General features: G+C 38.9%; 1 protein-coding gene across 6 annotated transcripts in view; it reads right to left on the reverse strand.

Annotated features, from left to right (window-relative positions):
• GHR (growth hormone receptor) overlaps positions 1 to 17812 on the reverse strand; it is a 298291-nt gene that overhangs the window by 181363 nt on the left and 99116 nt on the right. The gene's annotated exons all lie outside the window — the stretch shown is intronic.

Here is a 17812-nt window from a genome sequence, read left to right on the forward strand (position 1 = left end):
CACGCAAAGCTATGTGAGTATTATTCTTATATGACTGATGGTCCTGTCCACGCTCCCAATACAAGACGACTGTTCATCCTCCTATAGTGTTGGTGGGAATGCAAACTGGCACAATCACTATGGAAAAAAGTATGGAGGTTCCTTAAAAAAGTAAAAATAGAGTTACCATATGACCCTGCAATCTCACTCTTGGGCATATATCCAGAGAAAAACATGATCTGAGAGGATACATGTGCCCCAATGTTCATTACAGTATTGTTTAAAACAGCCAAGACCTGAAAGTAACCTGAATGTCCACTGACAGAAGAAAGGTTAAAGAAGATGTGGTATGTATATATAAACACACACACACACTGGGATATTACTCGGCCATTAAAAAGAATGAAATAATGTCATCTGCAGCAACACGGATGCACCTAGAGATTGTCATACTGAGTGAGGTAAGTCAGATAGAGAAGAAGAAATATTGTATGATATCCCTTATATGTGGAAACTAAAAAGAAATGATACAAATGAACTTACGAAACAGAAACAGACTCACAGATTTAGAGAATGAATTTATGGTTGCTGGGAGGAAAGCTGGAGGGAGAGATAGTTAGGGTTTGGGGGATGGACACGAACACACCTCTATATTTAAAATGGACACGAACAAGGATCTACTATATAGCACGTGGAACTCTGCTCAATGTTATGTGGCAGCCTGGATGAGAGGGGAGTTTGGGGAAGCACAGATACATATGCACATATGGCTGAGTCCCTTTGCTGTTGACCTGAAACAATCACAACATTGTTAATTAGCTATATCTCATCCAATACAAAACAAAAAGTTTTAAAAAATAATATATTGAAAGAAAGACTGTTCATGATTGATGAGTATAGCTGAAATTAGCAAGGCCTTTTACTGTTTAAAAGCCAGCTTGGCTGGCTTTCCTGTGTGTGTGTGCAACAGACACATCTGTGACATGTGACACATACAAAGCCATTTAGTATAAGGAACCTCACAGGGAATCCTCAAGCTGGAATCAAGATTGCTGGGAGAAATAGCAACCTCAAATATACAGATGATACCACCGTAATGGCAGCAAGTCAAGAGTAACTAAAGAGCCTCTTGATGAGGGTGAAAGAAGAGAGTGAAAAAGCTGGCTTAAAACTCAGCATTCTTAAAACTAAGGTCATGGAATCTGGTCCCATCACTTCATGGCAAATAGAAGGAGAAAAGGTAGAAGCAGTGACAGATTTTATTTTCCTGGGCTCCAAAATCACTGCGGATAGTGACTGCAGCCATGACATTAAAAGATGCTTGCTCCTTAGAAGGAAAGCTATGACAAACCTAGACAGTGTATTCAAAAGCAGAGACATCACTTTGCCGACTAAGGAAGGTCTGTAAAGTCAAAGCTATGGTATTTCCAGTGGTCATATATAGATGTGAGAGTTGGATCATAAAGAAGGCTGGGCATGGAAGAATTGATGCTTTTGAACTGTGGTGCTAGATAAGATTCTTGGGAGTCCCTTGGAGAGCAAGGAGATCAAACCAGTCAGTCCTAAAGGAAATCAACTCTGAATATTCATTTGAAGGACTGATGCTGAAGCTGAAACTCCCATACTCTGGCCACCTGATGTGAAGGGCTGACTCACTGGAAAAGACCCTGATGCTGGGAAAGACTGTGGGCAGGAGGAGAAGGAGATGGCAGAGGATGAGAAGGTTGGATAGCATCACTGACTCAATGGACATGAATTTGAACAAATTCTGGGAGTCAGTGAAGGACAGGGAAGCCTGGCGTGCTGCAGTCCATGGGATTGCAAAGAGCCAGATACCACTTAGCTACTGAACAACAAAAACCTTAGAGGGAAACGCTCATCCGAATAGATTAGTTGACAATGACTAGATTTGAGACTCCCTGACTGTGAGTTGGTGGACTGTGAGTTCATTTACTCTGAATGATATTTTGGACGAGTAGAAACAGCCCTTCTGACAGATGTTTCCAAAGTCAGACTCAGGAGTCCATGAGTCCTCATCTCCAAACCATGTCTTCCTCCAGAGTCTTCAGTGCAAGCCAGAAATCTAGGGGTTACCTTCTCTACCTCTTCTACTCCCATTTCATCTGTCAACTTTAGCTCTTCAGTATCTTTTGAATTCATTCCATCCCCTTTATCCTCTCTATTGCTACCACCAAGTCCTAGCCATGATCTCTCATTGAGACTTTAGGAATGGCCTTGTAACACCCATGAGGAGCCTCAGGCTTCCTCCAATCCATTTATTAATGGAAAAATTATGTTTTAAAACAAATATGATCATGGTATCCCTGTGAATAAAACATTCAAATGATTTTCCTTGTTCATACAATTAATATAACCCATCATGTGAGTTAATAGTTAGTTATCCCCCAACATTCACTCTCTCCACTTTCACTTAGTAATAGAACCCAGTAAGAGAGCACCTGTCACAGCAACCTTGCAGCCACCTCTGGTCATACTAAGACTCCCTTCTGGCTACAGGATGTCAGAAGTGGCAGAAACATATTTCAGGAAACGTATGTCCCCTTCACTTTTCCTTCTCCAGTCCCACTGGCTTGATAGGCTGCATCACCAAACACAGGGATGAGGGCATCTACCTCTGGGGAAGATTTCTGGAACTCATTATGAAGTGGGAAGGTCTTCCCAGATGGCACTGGTGGTAAAGAACCCACCTGCAATAGGAGAAGCAGGAGACAAAAGTTTGATCCTTGGGTCAGGAAGATCTCCTGGAGGAGGAATGACAACCTACTCCAGTATTCTTGCTGGGAAAATCCCATGGAGAGAGGAGACTGGTGGGCTACAGTCAATGGGGTTGCAAAGAGTTGGACAGGACTGAGCGATTGAGCATCCATACATGCTTGAAGTTGGATCTCAGACAATAAGGGTTTAAGTACTCATAAAGGACTAACTAGTCAGTGGTTTTTGACAGGCCAGTTGAGGTCTTTCTAGCTTATTCTTGAAAGAAAAAATTTTTTCACTGTATTTTTCAGGTTCAACTGAAAAAAAGTGGGAAAGAAAAATAAAGATGTCTAAAAGCATAAGCTTTCCCTGGTGGCTCACTCAGAAGATAAAGAATCTGTCTGCAATGCGGGAGACCTGGCTTCCAATCCCTGGGTTGGGAAGATCCCCTGGAGAAGGAAATGGCAACCCACTCCAGCATTCTCGCTTGGAGAAACCCATGGACAGAGGAGCCTGGTGGGCTACAGTCTGCAGGGTTGCAGAGAGTCGGACACGACTGAAGTGACTTAGCACACACGCACGCAAAAGCATAAGCTGAAATTTCATCCTCAATACATATAAAGAAAAAAGCTTGGCAGGAGCACGCGGCAGTCAGACATGAATTGTTTCCATGGGGCCTTAAGAGACACCCCTTCCATTTCTATGAGAGAATTATGAATTCTAGTGCACTAAAACCAAAAGTATTTAGAAATGAGTAGCTTTATTAGCAGCAGCAGCAGCAGCAGATTTATTTATGGTATTAGGGCCCACAGTAATGACCATCAACAGACAGAAATAATATTTTGGTCTATTAAAGAAAACAGGGGACACTCTGCCCAACCTTATCCCAAACAAAATTAGCAAACCTCAAGCTACTAGGGGATTTATTGAATAAATAAAATCTGGCAGTAAATAATGGCCATATAAAGAGTAGGGAAGTATGGGGCCTTAGGAACATGATCTTTCTAAGTTTTTGCACCCAGTCCCCCTAGACTAAGCTGCATCCAAACATGAGGTTTTCTGTTTCAAGGCAAATTTTATTTGTAGGTACTTCAAATTTAGATATTTATATCAAGAACAAGACCTAAATCAAGAGTAGGGGTAAAAAAAAAAGTAGGGGTACATGATGTGAATTTGCAAAGTGATCATTTTCCCCAGAACCAGTTTGGATTTTTTTCCCATGGTTATAAACATACAATACTTATTTTTGTAGAAATTTGGTAGGAATTAATATAACGTAAAACAAATTTTAGATTCCTTTTCTGTCGCTCTCCTTCTAATAGTTTCAAATGCAAAGGTTGAAAACAGACCCCATACCAAAAATTTGTTTATTTTTCTTTTTCCATTTAACATTAGTGTCTCAAGCATCTGCCAATTAGATTACCACTTTTTCTAGGAAATGCAGCTTTTAGCAATTCTTTGTTGATTTAAACGAAATCAACCTGGCTCAGCCTCTATTGACTGATTAGACTGAGGACGAAATCCCAATATTAAGGGCAGACCAGTAAGAAATGATCGAAAGTAAATGTTGGATGACCCAGGCAGACTATCAGCTTGGAGAAGTAACAAGAGGAGAGAGAGCTTGAGGACACCAGGAAGAATCCATGAAAGGTACATGGGGTAGTGAGAGGGAGATTGAGGGAGATTCAGAAGGATGACTGGGTACCTGCACAGAAATCTGGTATCTTTACAGTAAGTCCCCAAGGTATGAAGTTACATGGAAACGTCCTCTCCCTCGCTGCCTGAAAAAGTATAATCCCCACCTATCCCAAACCAAGGGCTTCCCAGGTGGTGTTAGTGTTAAAGAAACTGCCTGCCAATGCAGGAGACATTAGAGACACAGGTGCAATCCCTGGATCAGGAAGATCCCCTGCAGGAGGACACGGCAACCCACTCCAATATCCTTGCCGGGAGAATCCCATGGGCAGAGGAGCCTGGGGGGCTACAGTCCATAGGGTTGCAAAGAGTCAGACACCACTGAAGCAAGTTAGCACACATCCTAAACCAAAATAAAACATGAACATAAATGGTTGTATGAATTAATATTCTATCATATTCCTATTCAGGTACGAGCACTCTTTAAACTGAGCCATAACCTATAATTAAGCTGTGGAGTCAATTTAGTGTCTCAACCAGCTTTGTCAGTTTGTTTAAATGGATGGGATGGAATGATGCTACGGAACAAATATTTGTGCCCCCTGACACCCAAATTCATATGTTGAATCGGACATTCGGGGTCCTGAGGTGATTAGATCATGAGGGTAGAGCCCTCATGAGCAGGACCAGGGCCCTTATAAAAGTGGTTCCGTGGTGGATTCATGTCAATGTATGGCAAAACCAATACAGTATTGTAAAGTAAAATAAAGTAAAAATAAAAATTAAAAAAAAAAAAATCTGTGCAGCTAAAAAAAAAAAAAAAAAGTGGTTCCAGAGAGCCTGCGCCACCTTTCTGCCACGTGAGGACATAGCAAAAGACAGCTGTTTGTGAACCAGAAGTGAGTGCTCCCCAGACGCTGAATCTGTTGGTGCCTTGATCATGGACTTCCCAGCGTCCGGAACTGTGAGAAATAAACTTCTGTTATTTATAAGCCATTCAGTTTATGGTACTTCTGTTATAGAAGCCCAAACAGACTCATAAGACATACGGAATGGAATGGTGGTTTCTTCACATGAATTTTTTTTTTTTTTTAATGTGTGTGTATGACTATTGGCTCACTATGAAGACCTGATTATTTCTTACTGTGGACAGTAGTCAAAAAAGTTTGTAGGTCATTGATATAGATTGTTTCTAATTTTTAAATATCATAAGTAATGGTACAATAAATATCTCCTGGCAGGGAGGGGACTTGGCCTATATTTCCATTTATTGCCAAGTAATTGATTCCCAGAAACAATGTTACTGTGTGAAAGTGGTAAAAATTTATAAAGTTTTTTGATAAATATTACTCAATGCTTTCAAACTATCGTAATTTAGACTCCAACCAGACCAACAGAACACTTCAATATCAGTGTACAACTGTCAGAAAAAATTTTATTCTCCTCCCATCATTGGTAATTTGATGGGTAAAAAATGATCTCTATTGTTTTAATATAGTTATTTGAAAATGTGTGAGGTTACTTCTTTGAAACATTTAATGTGAATTATCTATATATGTCCTCCCCTTTTCTTTGTTGGAGTTCCTACCTTTTTATTTCTGCGCTTTTATGCATTTTTAAAGGGACAGTTTGTTTCTTAGTTATTCTCTAGGAATGAAGGTGTAGCAAGAAGAGAAAATAGGAGAGTATTTCAGTTGGCTTGATTTTGCCAGACTGATATCAAACTAACCTTAGGCTTTTAATCCTTCACTTGATTTTGAACCAGCTGCATGATACAGTATAAGCTGTAAAAATAACGAGTGCCAGAAATGCAGCCAATATCCAAGTTTACACTTTGTACTTCCTCCTCTGTGCTAAATACTTCAATGCTAGGCTTACTTAAAAAAAAAAATTAAGACAGTAGTACTGGAAAATGTGAAAGAGTAATTACACACCAAAGAAGGCAGATTGAGAAGCTCCAACATACACAGGATGAAATCTGAATTAAATTCCAACTGCAAAGAAGTTTTGGAAAAGGTTGTTATTGACAATTTTATAAAAAAGAATAAAATGAGTTTTCAGGTTAAAAGCAAAAGTAATCATTGAGTAATATAAATAAAAAGTAAACCTACTTTAAGGCATTAGGATAAAAAAAAAAAATCTTAAAAAGTACTTTACATAGAGGCAGATTACCTAGTAAGAAACTCAAATGGACAAGTGGAAGACTTTCTCTCAACAACAGATAACAGGACACAAATGAAAACCTTCAAAGTGGTAGAGAAATAACCATCTATTTAGAAATTGATACCCAGCTAAATGCTCCCTAAGTCTTTTGCATGGGTGGACAGCAGAGCCAGAGGCAAATGAAAACTGAGTTTACAACCTAAAGATTTTAATTTAAATAATTACTAAAGGAGCTATTTTGCAAGAAGACAAAAAAATCTTAAATGCTGAAATTGTTGTATCTTAGAAAAAAGATTCTCTTCCAATTACTCCAGTTATTATCTGGTAGTTATTGAACTATTTCTCTTCTTCCCTTTAAATTTTTTGAAGGAATTGCATTATGTTTTTACTACCAATTAATTTTTGTCTCTTTTGTCAAATGCACTCAAATTAGACTTTAATCCCCACCACTCCAATTAAATAGCTTTTGTCCTGGTCTCTAATGACTTCTATTAATACATTGCTAAATCTAGTAGCTATTTTTTAATTGTCTTCATTTGAACGGTTAAAACAACATATGACACAGTGGCCTTCTCTTTGAAACACTACCTTAATCTGATCACTTTATCTGTGAGCTCTTTCGTGATAACATACATTCTCCATTGACTCTCCCACCCTGCTGGACACTTAATTATGGTCAGTTTTGCTGTGTCCTCTTCATTTTCTCAACCATGTAATACTGGAATACCCCTAGGACTTCTCCTCTCCTTTTCCCCCTATTTACACTTATTCCCTAGATGACCTCATTCAGTATTATGACATCAATATAATCTATGATTATGTTCTCCGAATATATAATTTCAATTCACACCTCTTTTTGAATGACAAATTCATCTATCCAATGACTAATAATTCCCTTGGATGTTTGATAGGAACCTCAAACTTAAAAATCTATAACCAAACTTCTGATTTTACCATCCTAACCTGCTCATTCTACAGTCTTGGTCATTTCCATCTAAATCACCTTCATCCTTCCAGATACTCAGGCCTTTCACTCATACCCCTGATTAATTCATGAGCTAATCCCGTTAGACATACTTTCAAATTATATCCAGAAAGTGATCACTGCTTACCATCCCCATCTTTATTTTCCTTATTCAAGATACTAATGTCTCTTATCTGGATTATTATAATAATTTCTAAATTGGTCTACTTTCTGGTCTTGAATATCTTATGTCCAAAGACATAAATCACCCACCAAGATCTTAATCTTGATAGAACAAGAACATGTCGATTCTTTGTTTAAGACTCTCTGATGGTACCCATTTCACTCAGAGTAAATGCCAAAATTCTCGCAGTGGTCTGAGCATCTTGTTTGATCCCCTCAACCCTCACTCCCCACTCTCATCCCCTATCGCTGCCACCATCGACCACCTTACTTTTTTTTCTCATTCTGCTCCAACAACACTAGACTGATGTTTCTTAGCCCTCAGGCAGCATATGCCATTTTCTCTGCACAGGATACTTTTCTCCCAGACTTCCTTTAAGTATCCACTCAAATATCACTTCATCTGTGAGCTCTTTCCTGGTAACTTACATCAATAATAACACTTAAGTTCATTTTTTTCCCCATTGCATTATACTATATAGTCGTTAACTTTTTTCTCTCTTCTCTTACTAGAATATCAACTACATGAGTTTAGGGACTTTATCTATTCTGTTCATTGCTGTATCTCCAAGTACCTATAACCATGGCAGGCCAACAGAAAACATGCGGTACGGATTTACTAAATGAATAAGTAAATGATGAGGAAGAGAAAGGCGAAACCAGATGGCTAATTCAACTCCATATTGCTTGTAAAAACAATATTAATCACATTTTTTATTGATCAAAAAAGATGAAAATACATTTTAGGCAATAAAAATATGGGAAATAGTTGACATTATCTCAAAGGATGACTAAAATGTACTAGATTCTCTACTCTGTTGGAAAGATAGATGGTGCACGTGGAATGGGAATGCTAACAGTGCTGGATGTGGGAGCGAGCAGCCGACTGAGGGGCACTTGGATAGATACAAGGACATGTGGTGAGTGCTGTCAGTGTGGTCCTTGCAGGTTCTGCTGTCTTAAGAATTAGCAGGGTGGTGCTGGGGGCCCTCCCTGGAGAAGACTGAGGGAGTCACAGCCCACCAGAGAGACTAGGAAGGGAGAAAGAAGCTGAGCCTGATCACAATTCTTTGAAAAGTGACAGTCTTCACAGAATTTAGAAAATAGGAAAAGGAGATGTTTTAGGCTTTTGTTCTAGGAATGTTTTCATTCTCAATAGGCAGAAAATGAAGAATCCCTTTTGCTAGGTAATGCCTATATTTGAAATAAAATGAAAGGAAAACCTCTCCATTTTTAACTTTTCTAAGAAACATTTCTAAAAATTATTTACATCAATACCCGTAAAGGCATGTTTACCAAAATGCATTTTAAGACTAAAAAATGAAACAAAAATGACATAGTAATACATCCCATTCAAGTAAGATTTAGACTCAAAATGTAAGGATAGTTCATTTTCAGAAGGCTCAATATAATTTTCAGCATTAATAATTTAGAAGAGGCAGTCAAATGGTTATTTTAACATGCAGAAGAATGATGTTATAATTTATATTTATTTACAAATTCTCTTAAGAAACTAGAAAGAGAGACAATTTTCTTAATCTGACAAAAATAGGTCACCTCCAAACCTATACCTAATAGCATTCTTCAAGTGAAACTTTTGAAGACTCTCACTATAATGAAGTACAAGTGAAATTTTTGAAGGCTTTCACTATAACATAAAAATGCTTATTATAAAGAAATAGTATTTACATGGCATGGTATCTTGTAAGGATAGGAAAGTTCAGATCAGTGGGAAAAAAGAGCCTAGAAAGTCCAAAGCATATATGGGATTTTAGTGTATAACAGAGAAGACAATACAAACAATGGAGACAGAATGAGGCTTTTCAGTTAATGGTGTTGGGACTAGATTTTTACATGGGAAAGAAGATTCATGTTTTACACCATACACATTCATTAACCCCACGTAAATTAAAAGCCTACTTATTTAAAATAAAACTTCCATAAGTAAATTAAAGCACTTTAGAATATGGGAGGAGTTAATATAAAATATAACCATGAAGGAGAAAATGATTTCTTAAGCAAGGCACAAAAAGCAGAACAATAAGGAAATTTAACTACATCAAAAATTTAAAATTATCTATGCTAAAAGATGTCATAAAAATCACAATGCAATCAACAGATGGGAGGCAAAATTTTCTATGTGTATAATAGACAAAGAGTTAGTCACATATATATGAATGCATATCATGAAAAATAAACATTAAGATATATATACATGAGGATCACATGTATACACGTTTCTATAAATCATAGTGAAAATAGACAAGAAAGGAATGGACGGAGAGTAGAAAAAGACACAGAGGAGGAAATCCAAATGGCCCTGCACAAATGATGTTCAATTTCATAAATAATGAGTCATGAAAATTAAAACAATGAGATTCATATGCAGTATCCATCAACTCTCAGATAATTAAATCTGAGAGTAATCAAGTGCTGGCAGGGACCTGGGAAGGGAGGGTTCTCACATATTGCTGATACTAGTATAAACTGGTTGTGCAATTGGTGAGCAATTTGGTAATATCTCACAGACACAAAAATGCACATATTCTATGATGCAGCAAGTTTCCACTGATAAGTACTCCAGACAAGCTCTATCACATATGCCTGAGGGGATATTTATTTCAGTATCAATTATTTCAGTAAAACAATGAAGTCAATTCAAATTCCAACCGGTGTGAGAATAGATAGTGATATTTTCAAAAGATGGAGTAATACACAGCAATTTAAAAAATGAACCAGGGTAATATAACCATGAAGGTGAGTTCTGAAAACAAAATACTTGGTAGTTAAAGTAGCAATTGCCAGAGTAACACATTCCACACCCAAAGTAAAAAATACATACTTGAAAAAAACATGCAAATAATTTAGTTCATGTATATAATAATCATGTTCCATATTTGTAGTAAAATTTAAAAGTATAAAAACAGGATTGTGCAAAAGCCAATACATGACAGCTGTATCCTCTGGAGTGGCAGAGAGTATGGCAAGACTGGAAAAGGTTAAAGTAGAGACTTCACATTTACCCATATAGTTTGCTTCTTTACAAAAAACGGCTATGAAGCAGGCATGGTAAATAGGTTTACATTTGATGTATTCATCTGGGTGGCAAGTACACAGGCATTTATTGTAGCATCCTTAGTACATTAAGAAAATGACATAAAAAACAAAGTAGGTCAGGGTTGACACCCATACTCAGCCTTGAAACAGTTAAAGATGGACTGCCACCCCTCTCTTTCCCATAAGAATATGGAAGTAAAGTCTCCAAGCGGGGAACCAATCAGAAGGGAAGAGGGTAGAGCACACAGTTTAAAAGAATGACATAGTCCAAAGTCAATAAATTGATGAGACCCAAACAGGTCCAAGATGGCAGACACTAGACACTGAGCCTCAGTGTATGCTCATCATTAACACATCATCAAGTTAAGTGACATACCCACCAGCTCCAAGACAGTTCAGGAATCCAGATCATCAAAGACCAAAAAGCAGGCAGTGGCCTGAATCCTGGAATCTCTGCCTCTTTCCCAGGATAGTTCGAATAATCCATCCACTCATTACCCTGTGAAATTACCCAGTCCTAAAACACTAACCAAGCCATCTTTTGAGCCACCCTCACCTTGGCTCAGATGGTAAAGAATCTGCCTGCAATGCAGGGGACCTGGGTTTGATCCCTGGGTTGGAAGTTCCCCTGGATAAGGGAATGGCTACCCACTCCAATATACTTGCCTGGAAAATTCCATGGACAGAGGAGCCAGGTGGGCTACAGTACATGGGATAGCAAAGTGTCAGATACAACTGAGTAATTAACACTTTTACTTTTCACCTTTGGAGAGACCCACACTGTGGAGTGTGTTTCTTTCTAAATAAGTCCACTTCTTATCTATCAAAGAACCCAAACAGAAACAAAAACAAACAAGCAAAAAAAAAAAAAGTAGTTTAGAGAGCCCCAAGTCTATATCCTTGGCCAGAGTCAAAGGTGACAAGCCCATTAAGTACTACTGTACAGATGGAAAGCTAGAAACACGCTATATTGACTTTCCACATGTGGAGCATCCATCCCTGTGACGACACTGAGATAGAAAGGCTGAAACAGTGATTCAGGTTGGTTCCAGTCACTGAACCTATGACAGTCACCCCCACATCCATTGCACTTACCCCTATGGCTTAATAGTTGACCCTTAGTCAACTGGTATGAGGAGGAAGGGGAGTTTACTCAATCCCAGTTTTTAGGTTGAGAAACACTGTCTTCACAGATTCCAGAGAAAAGCCACAGAGTGGACCTTACAAGAAGAAAAGCAAATCACATGTGAGGCTGCTCAGGCCAGGTCCTGTCACAAGGCTTCCCAGAGGTCTGGTGCCAGCAGAGCCTGATGTAAGTGAAAAAAGCTGTATTCCTCACTAGCCGTCAAGAAGCACGCTAATTTGAGTGCTTCAGTACTCCACTGAAAAACTGTCTGATTTGGGGGCATAATCATTAATAAGGGGCTTCCCAGGTGGTGCTAGGGTAAGGAACTTGCCTGCCAATGCAGGAGACATAAGAGACACGGCTTCGACTCTTTGGTCAGGCAGATCCCCCTGGAGGAGGGCATGATACTCACTCCAGTACTCTTGCTTAGAGAATCCCATGGACCGAGGAGCCTGGCGGGCTACAGTCCGTAGGGTCGCAAAGAGTTGACACGACTGGAGCGACTTAGCATGCAGCATGCCTGCATGCATACAGTGATTAATAAACGGTTCTCAATCTCTCTCCCTGAAGTCACACAAACAGGACAAGACCTCAGTAAGCTGGATAGGGGGATTCTGTTTAGTCTCCCTGAATTGCAATTATGGCTCTGAAAGGGCTGGTTCATTTTAATCAAGTGGACTATTGGAAAACCTGCCAGCAAACACCCACTAAAACAAGAATCAAAATATTTCACATACTACTATGTGATGCAGTTGGTTGAGAAACATCAAAATAATAATACAGTAACCATAAAAGGGCAGTACAGGCAGAACATCCCATTCAGAACATCCAGGATGAATGGCATACATCTGTGGTGATCTCAGTTCCTAAGTACAGATGCACCAGGATACCACACTCGCTGCCTCAAATGACTGGAGAGAATATTCTGAGAAAGTCGATAATTAGTTTCCTCGATTTTACTTTTAAGAAACAATGAGCTTCCTTGGTGGCTCAGTCGGTAAGGAATCCACTGCAGTGCAGAACCTGGGTTTGATCCCTGGGCTGGGAAGATCCCCTGGAGAAGGATATGACTACCTGCTCCAGTACTCTTGCCTGGAGAATCTCAGGCACAGAAGAGCCTATCAGGCCACAGTCCATGGGGTTGTATGAGTCAGACACAAATTAGCAACTAAGCCACCACCATAATTATTCCAAATAGGCTTCTGTGTATATTTCAATGTATGTAGAAATGCGTCCCTTGTATATTTTATCTGCATGTCCTACAATAGCACCACGCTTCACAAGTATGTTTCCACAGAGTTGGCCAGAGCAGCTTCAACTGCAGCTCTAGAAACTATTTAGCTGTTCTTATTTAAAGAGATGAAAAACTAAGAGAAAAAAACTTAGTTTGTGCCAACAATCTACTTCTGAACATGAAACAGCTTGTGCAAAACTGACAAATCTTGCACACTTAAAGATTTGGCTCTAGCAGTCATTTCCACAGCACCTACTGAGTTGCAGCGAGTGTGGTATCCTGGTGCATCTGTACTTAGGAACTGAGACGGCCACAGATGTATGCCATTCATCCTGGATGTTCTGAATGGGATGTTCTGCCTGTACTGCCCTTTTATGGTTACTGTATTATTATTTTGATGTTTCTCAATCATTAGAAAATTTTTAAAGTCCTGTGATTTTATTTCCAATTACTTTTTTCCCTTGAAAAGGTAAAGGTATTTTTATGCTTTGAGTTCTTACAAGGTTCCCACTTTTCTCCCATATGTAACTATTTTATAACAAACAAATGTAAATTATTTCACAGATCCTTCTAATGAACAGTATTTCACTTTTAAGACAAGAGTTCTTTAACTGTTAGCAAGATTGGTTTCAGAATACTATAAAGCACTGAAATAGATGCATACATTATGTCAACAAAATGTATAGTAAAAAAAATAAGCATAATGAAAAGTATTCTGAATGATGGAAGTATATAAAATAAATAAGATCCCTTTATAATCTGGTTAATACATCGTAATTTAATCAATAAATTAGAATCTGTAATATCAGATACGTGTTTCTATATATCAGTCCTAACAAGCTGGAATCAAGATTGCTGGGAGAAATATCAATAACCTCAGATATGCAGATGACACCACACTTATGGCAGAAAGCAAAGACGAACTAAAGAGCCTCTTGATGAAAGTGAAAGAGAGTGAAAAAATTGACTTAAAGCTCAACATCCAGAAAATGAAGAGCATGGTATCCAATCCCACCACTTCATGGCAAATAGATGGGGAAACAGCGGAAATAGTGCCAGACTTTATTTTTTGGGGCTTCAAAATCACTGCAGATGGTGACTGCAGCCATGAAATTAAGATGCTTACTCCTTGGAAGGAAAGTTATGACCAACCTAGACAGCATATTAAAAAGCAGAGACATTACTTTGCCAACAAAGGTCTGTTTTGTCAAAGCTACAGTTTTTCCAGCAGTCATGTATGGATGTGAGAGTTGGACTATAAAGAAAGCTGAGAGCCAAAGTTTTAATGCTTTGAACTGTGGTGTTGGAGAAGACTCTTGAGAGTCTCTTGGACTGCAAGGAGATCCAACCAGTCAATTCTAAAGGAAATCAGTCCTGAATATTCATTGGAAGGACTGATGCTGAAGTTGAAGCTCCAATACTTTTGCCATCTGATGCGAAGAACTGATTAATTTAAAAAGATCCTGATGCTGGGAAAGACTGAAGGTGGGAGGAGAAGGGGACGACAAAGAATGAGATGGTTGGATGGCATCACCAACTCAATGGACATGAGTTTGGGTGAACTCTAGGAGTTAGTGATGGACAGGGAGGCCTGGCTTTCTGCACTCCATGGGGTCGCAAAGAGTCGGACATGACTGAGCAACTGAACTGAACAGTGCTTCTAAACTGATTGATACCAGTTTTGAAACAACTATTGATACTTAGGTCAAATTTTATTCCACATCTATGATGCTGGCATATTTTCAAGTTTGTCTCCTTTGCTAAATTCAGATTGTTTTCTGAAGTCTATGCGTTTTAGGTATTCTGGAAGTTCCTACTTTAAAGCTAAGAGGAAGAGTAGGCAATAGATAAGAATCCCCTAGTTGCCACTGACTTCCATCCATGACTCTGCCCTTTTAACTATACTGGCACCATGAATGCTTTTGTAAGACAGCATGGACTTTTTCTTTCATAACAGTCACTTCAGAGTTAAGTGCTCCCATTCATTCCTGACTGTCTAACTGTCTAAGTCTTCCTTAAAAGGCTCACAGCTTGTCAGTTATTTCTAAAGCTGGAGAGCTACATGACAATTTTTCTTCTTCCATCAGAATTCTAATGTGTGGTGCAGGTTGTAGCCAGTGTTCAAAAGAGAAAAAATTCAAATTCTCTCTTTAGCGCTAATTCTACATTTAATTTATTTCAGGTGAAGAAGTCAGGGCTTGCATAATAAACTCAGAAAAGACGAAGGGTCATTTAATTCGTTCATTTTTATTTCTGGTCCTGAGAATGGATTTTGTCTCCATATTTAGTGAATAATGTAAGATCTAAAAATCATAGATCCAAAAGAAGTTCCAGATCTTGTATTTCAGGGAAGGAAGGGATGACAAGTAGATTATCTATAAATGTGAAATTTGCTGAAGCCTAAACCAAGCAGTAACTAATCAACCCACCCAAGGGTTAAGCTGTGTCTGACACAGCATCTGTCAGAACATCCACTTTCATGCAGACTGTCAAACTCCAAACTGGCCAGACAGATTCACCTTCCAGACTCAGACTTCTGCACAGTGGTAGAGCAGCAAACCGGAAATGGGCCAAAGCTGCCGTTACTGTTGGTCAAAGCACACAGCACTGCAATCTTTGATGCTGCAGAGAATAATGAGACGGCCAGGACTTTAACCAAGGAGATTAGTATGGATGTATATATTTGAATATATTCCTTACAGTATACGTCGCTGACTGATCTATTACATCATTAGGTATTGCTCCTACTTCCATATTTAGACCACCCATTCACCTACTGCAATGAATCTCCATTGGACATTCCACTTAATTTGTGTTCTAGACAGACCCTACTCCTTTGGAAGACACTAATTTGTGAAAGGGTTTTGTTGTGATCATCACCAACAGTGTATCTGCCTCTTTGCTCATTTTAAAGACTATTAACCACCACACATTCCTCATTGGTCTCCCTGTTTTCTGACTTTTGTCTCTGATCCTTCTTGCACTTTGTTGCCAGGAAGCAGAAGTCCATTTCTGAACATAACATTTCCTTGTTTAGTATTCTTTAATGACTTCCTATGCTTAGGCCCTAACTCCTTAGCTGGCAATCAGTGTTCAATCCAAACTGGTCATATTCTGTCTTTCAAGCTACACTCAATGTCGTTCAATTTGTTAACGTGGATATACTCCAACTTTTAACCGATATGTTCTATATTACCTGAAGTACCCTCTATCTTCCTTTCTCTCCATGTTTTGGCTTTTTTCGTCTTGTAATACAACCTACCAAATTTTCCTGTCTCTTCCTTCAGAAAGTTTTCCTCAGTCATTGAATTAGGCAGGATCTTTCTGAGCTCTGAAGCTGCATGCTTTCTTTGTCAAACTCCTGCTTAGTTTATAGGGCTTCCCTGGTGGCTCAGAGGTTAAAGCGTCTGCCTGCAATGTGGGAGACCTGGGTTCGATCCCTGGGTTGGGAAGGTCCCCTGGAGAAGGAAATGGCAACCCACCCCAGCGTTCTTGACTGGAGATTTATCACAGCCTGTCCGACAATGAGCTGGATTGTTGTCTTTATCAAACTAGAAGTTCCCTTAGGGAGATAGAGGCTTATTATATTTGGTGTTCAACTGACACTGTTTAATATTGGAAAGGGTGCCTGACAAATGTGATCATCTGCTTTACAAAACTAAATAAATTTTAAAATCATCCACAGCTTTTCAGCTCTGCCTTCTCATTCCCCAGTGCCCAAAGAGAAAGAGATCTAAGACTTCAAAAAGCAAGACCTCATCTATGCCTCCTCTATTATCTTGCATAATGTCTGGAAAATTATAGGCCCTAATAAAATGTTCTTTTTCTCCTCCAGTAAATGAGCCTTGGCTGAACAGAAGCATAGCCAACCACTTCAGCACAAGGTGCGTGATCTTTGGGGTTTGATACTCTTTCTTCTAAGGGGAGAAAGAACCTTAGGAGTGAGAAAAGTTGCCCAAACAGTAGCAATGGCAACCCATGCAGGCAGCACTCAATAGTGATGATTAGACACTATGCTCTTCTTCAGAATGAGCTAGGCGTAATTGAGGCGGGGGTGGGGGCAGTGCAGAGAGATGATTTTTGACTTAACATTTCAAGATCAGAGAAAAACGTTTTTACCTTTACAGTGTTCTGTTGATTGCCAGAGCTAATACAGTTGCCAGAGCAGGGGGAAAGAAGTGCTAAGATGATGGAAAGATCAATCTATTGAAACGGAATTTATCTGTACTAATGCTGTCACCCTCAAGCTTTGAGTTGAAGATGCCTTTAATCAAGATATTTCAACAGACTGCTGAAAAACAGAGTATATCTGTGCCATTTCTGTTAAGTACTAACATACATAAATTTCTTACATAATGGATGAGAAAATTTTATTTTTTAATATATAAATGATCTTTTTTTGTGTTGAAAGAAATTTGGCAGTCAACCTGCACCACCCTTTACACACAAAGTGGCTCAACCAATTACTGGCCTTTTCTTACAAATCTGGTGATCTGGGTCTCCTTAATGGCATAATGCTTGGGATGTTTTCCCTTGTGCAACACAAAATTATGGGACAATGAAGTGTCTCTTTTGGCAACTGACTTTGTACAAAGGTCCTATCCATGTCCCCCCTTCAAAAACTCTTGTAAATGTGTGACATCCCAAAAGTCAACCTGAGCAAAAAAAAAATAACAAAAAAGATTCTTTAGTCTTTCCTTTGGGCTAAAATCTTTAATTTGGGGAATGCAAATAAGTCTTTCAAGATCATTTTTAA

The sequence above is a fragment of the Ovis aries genome, chromosome 16 (assembly GCF_016772045.2).
Source record: "Ovis aries strain OAR_USU_Benz2616 breed Rambouillet chromosome 16, ARS-UI_Ramb_v3.0, whole genome shotgun sequence".
Classification (NCBI taxonomy): Eukaryota; Metazoa; Chordata; class Mammalia; order Artiodactyla; family Bovidae; genus Ovis; species Ovis aries.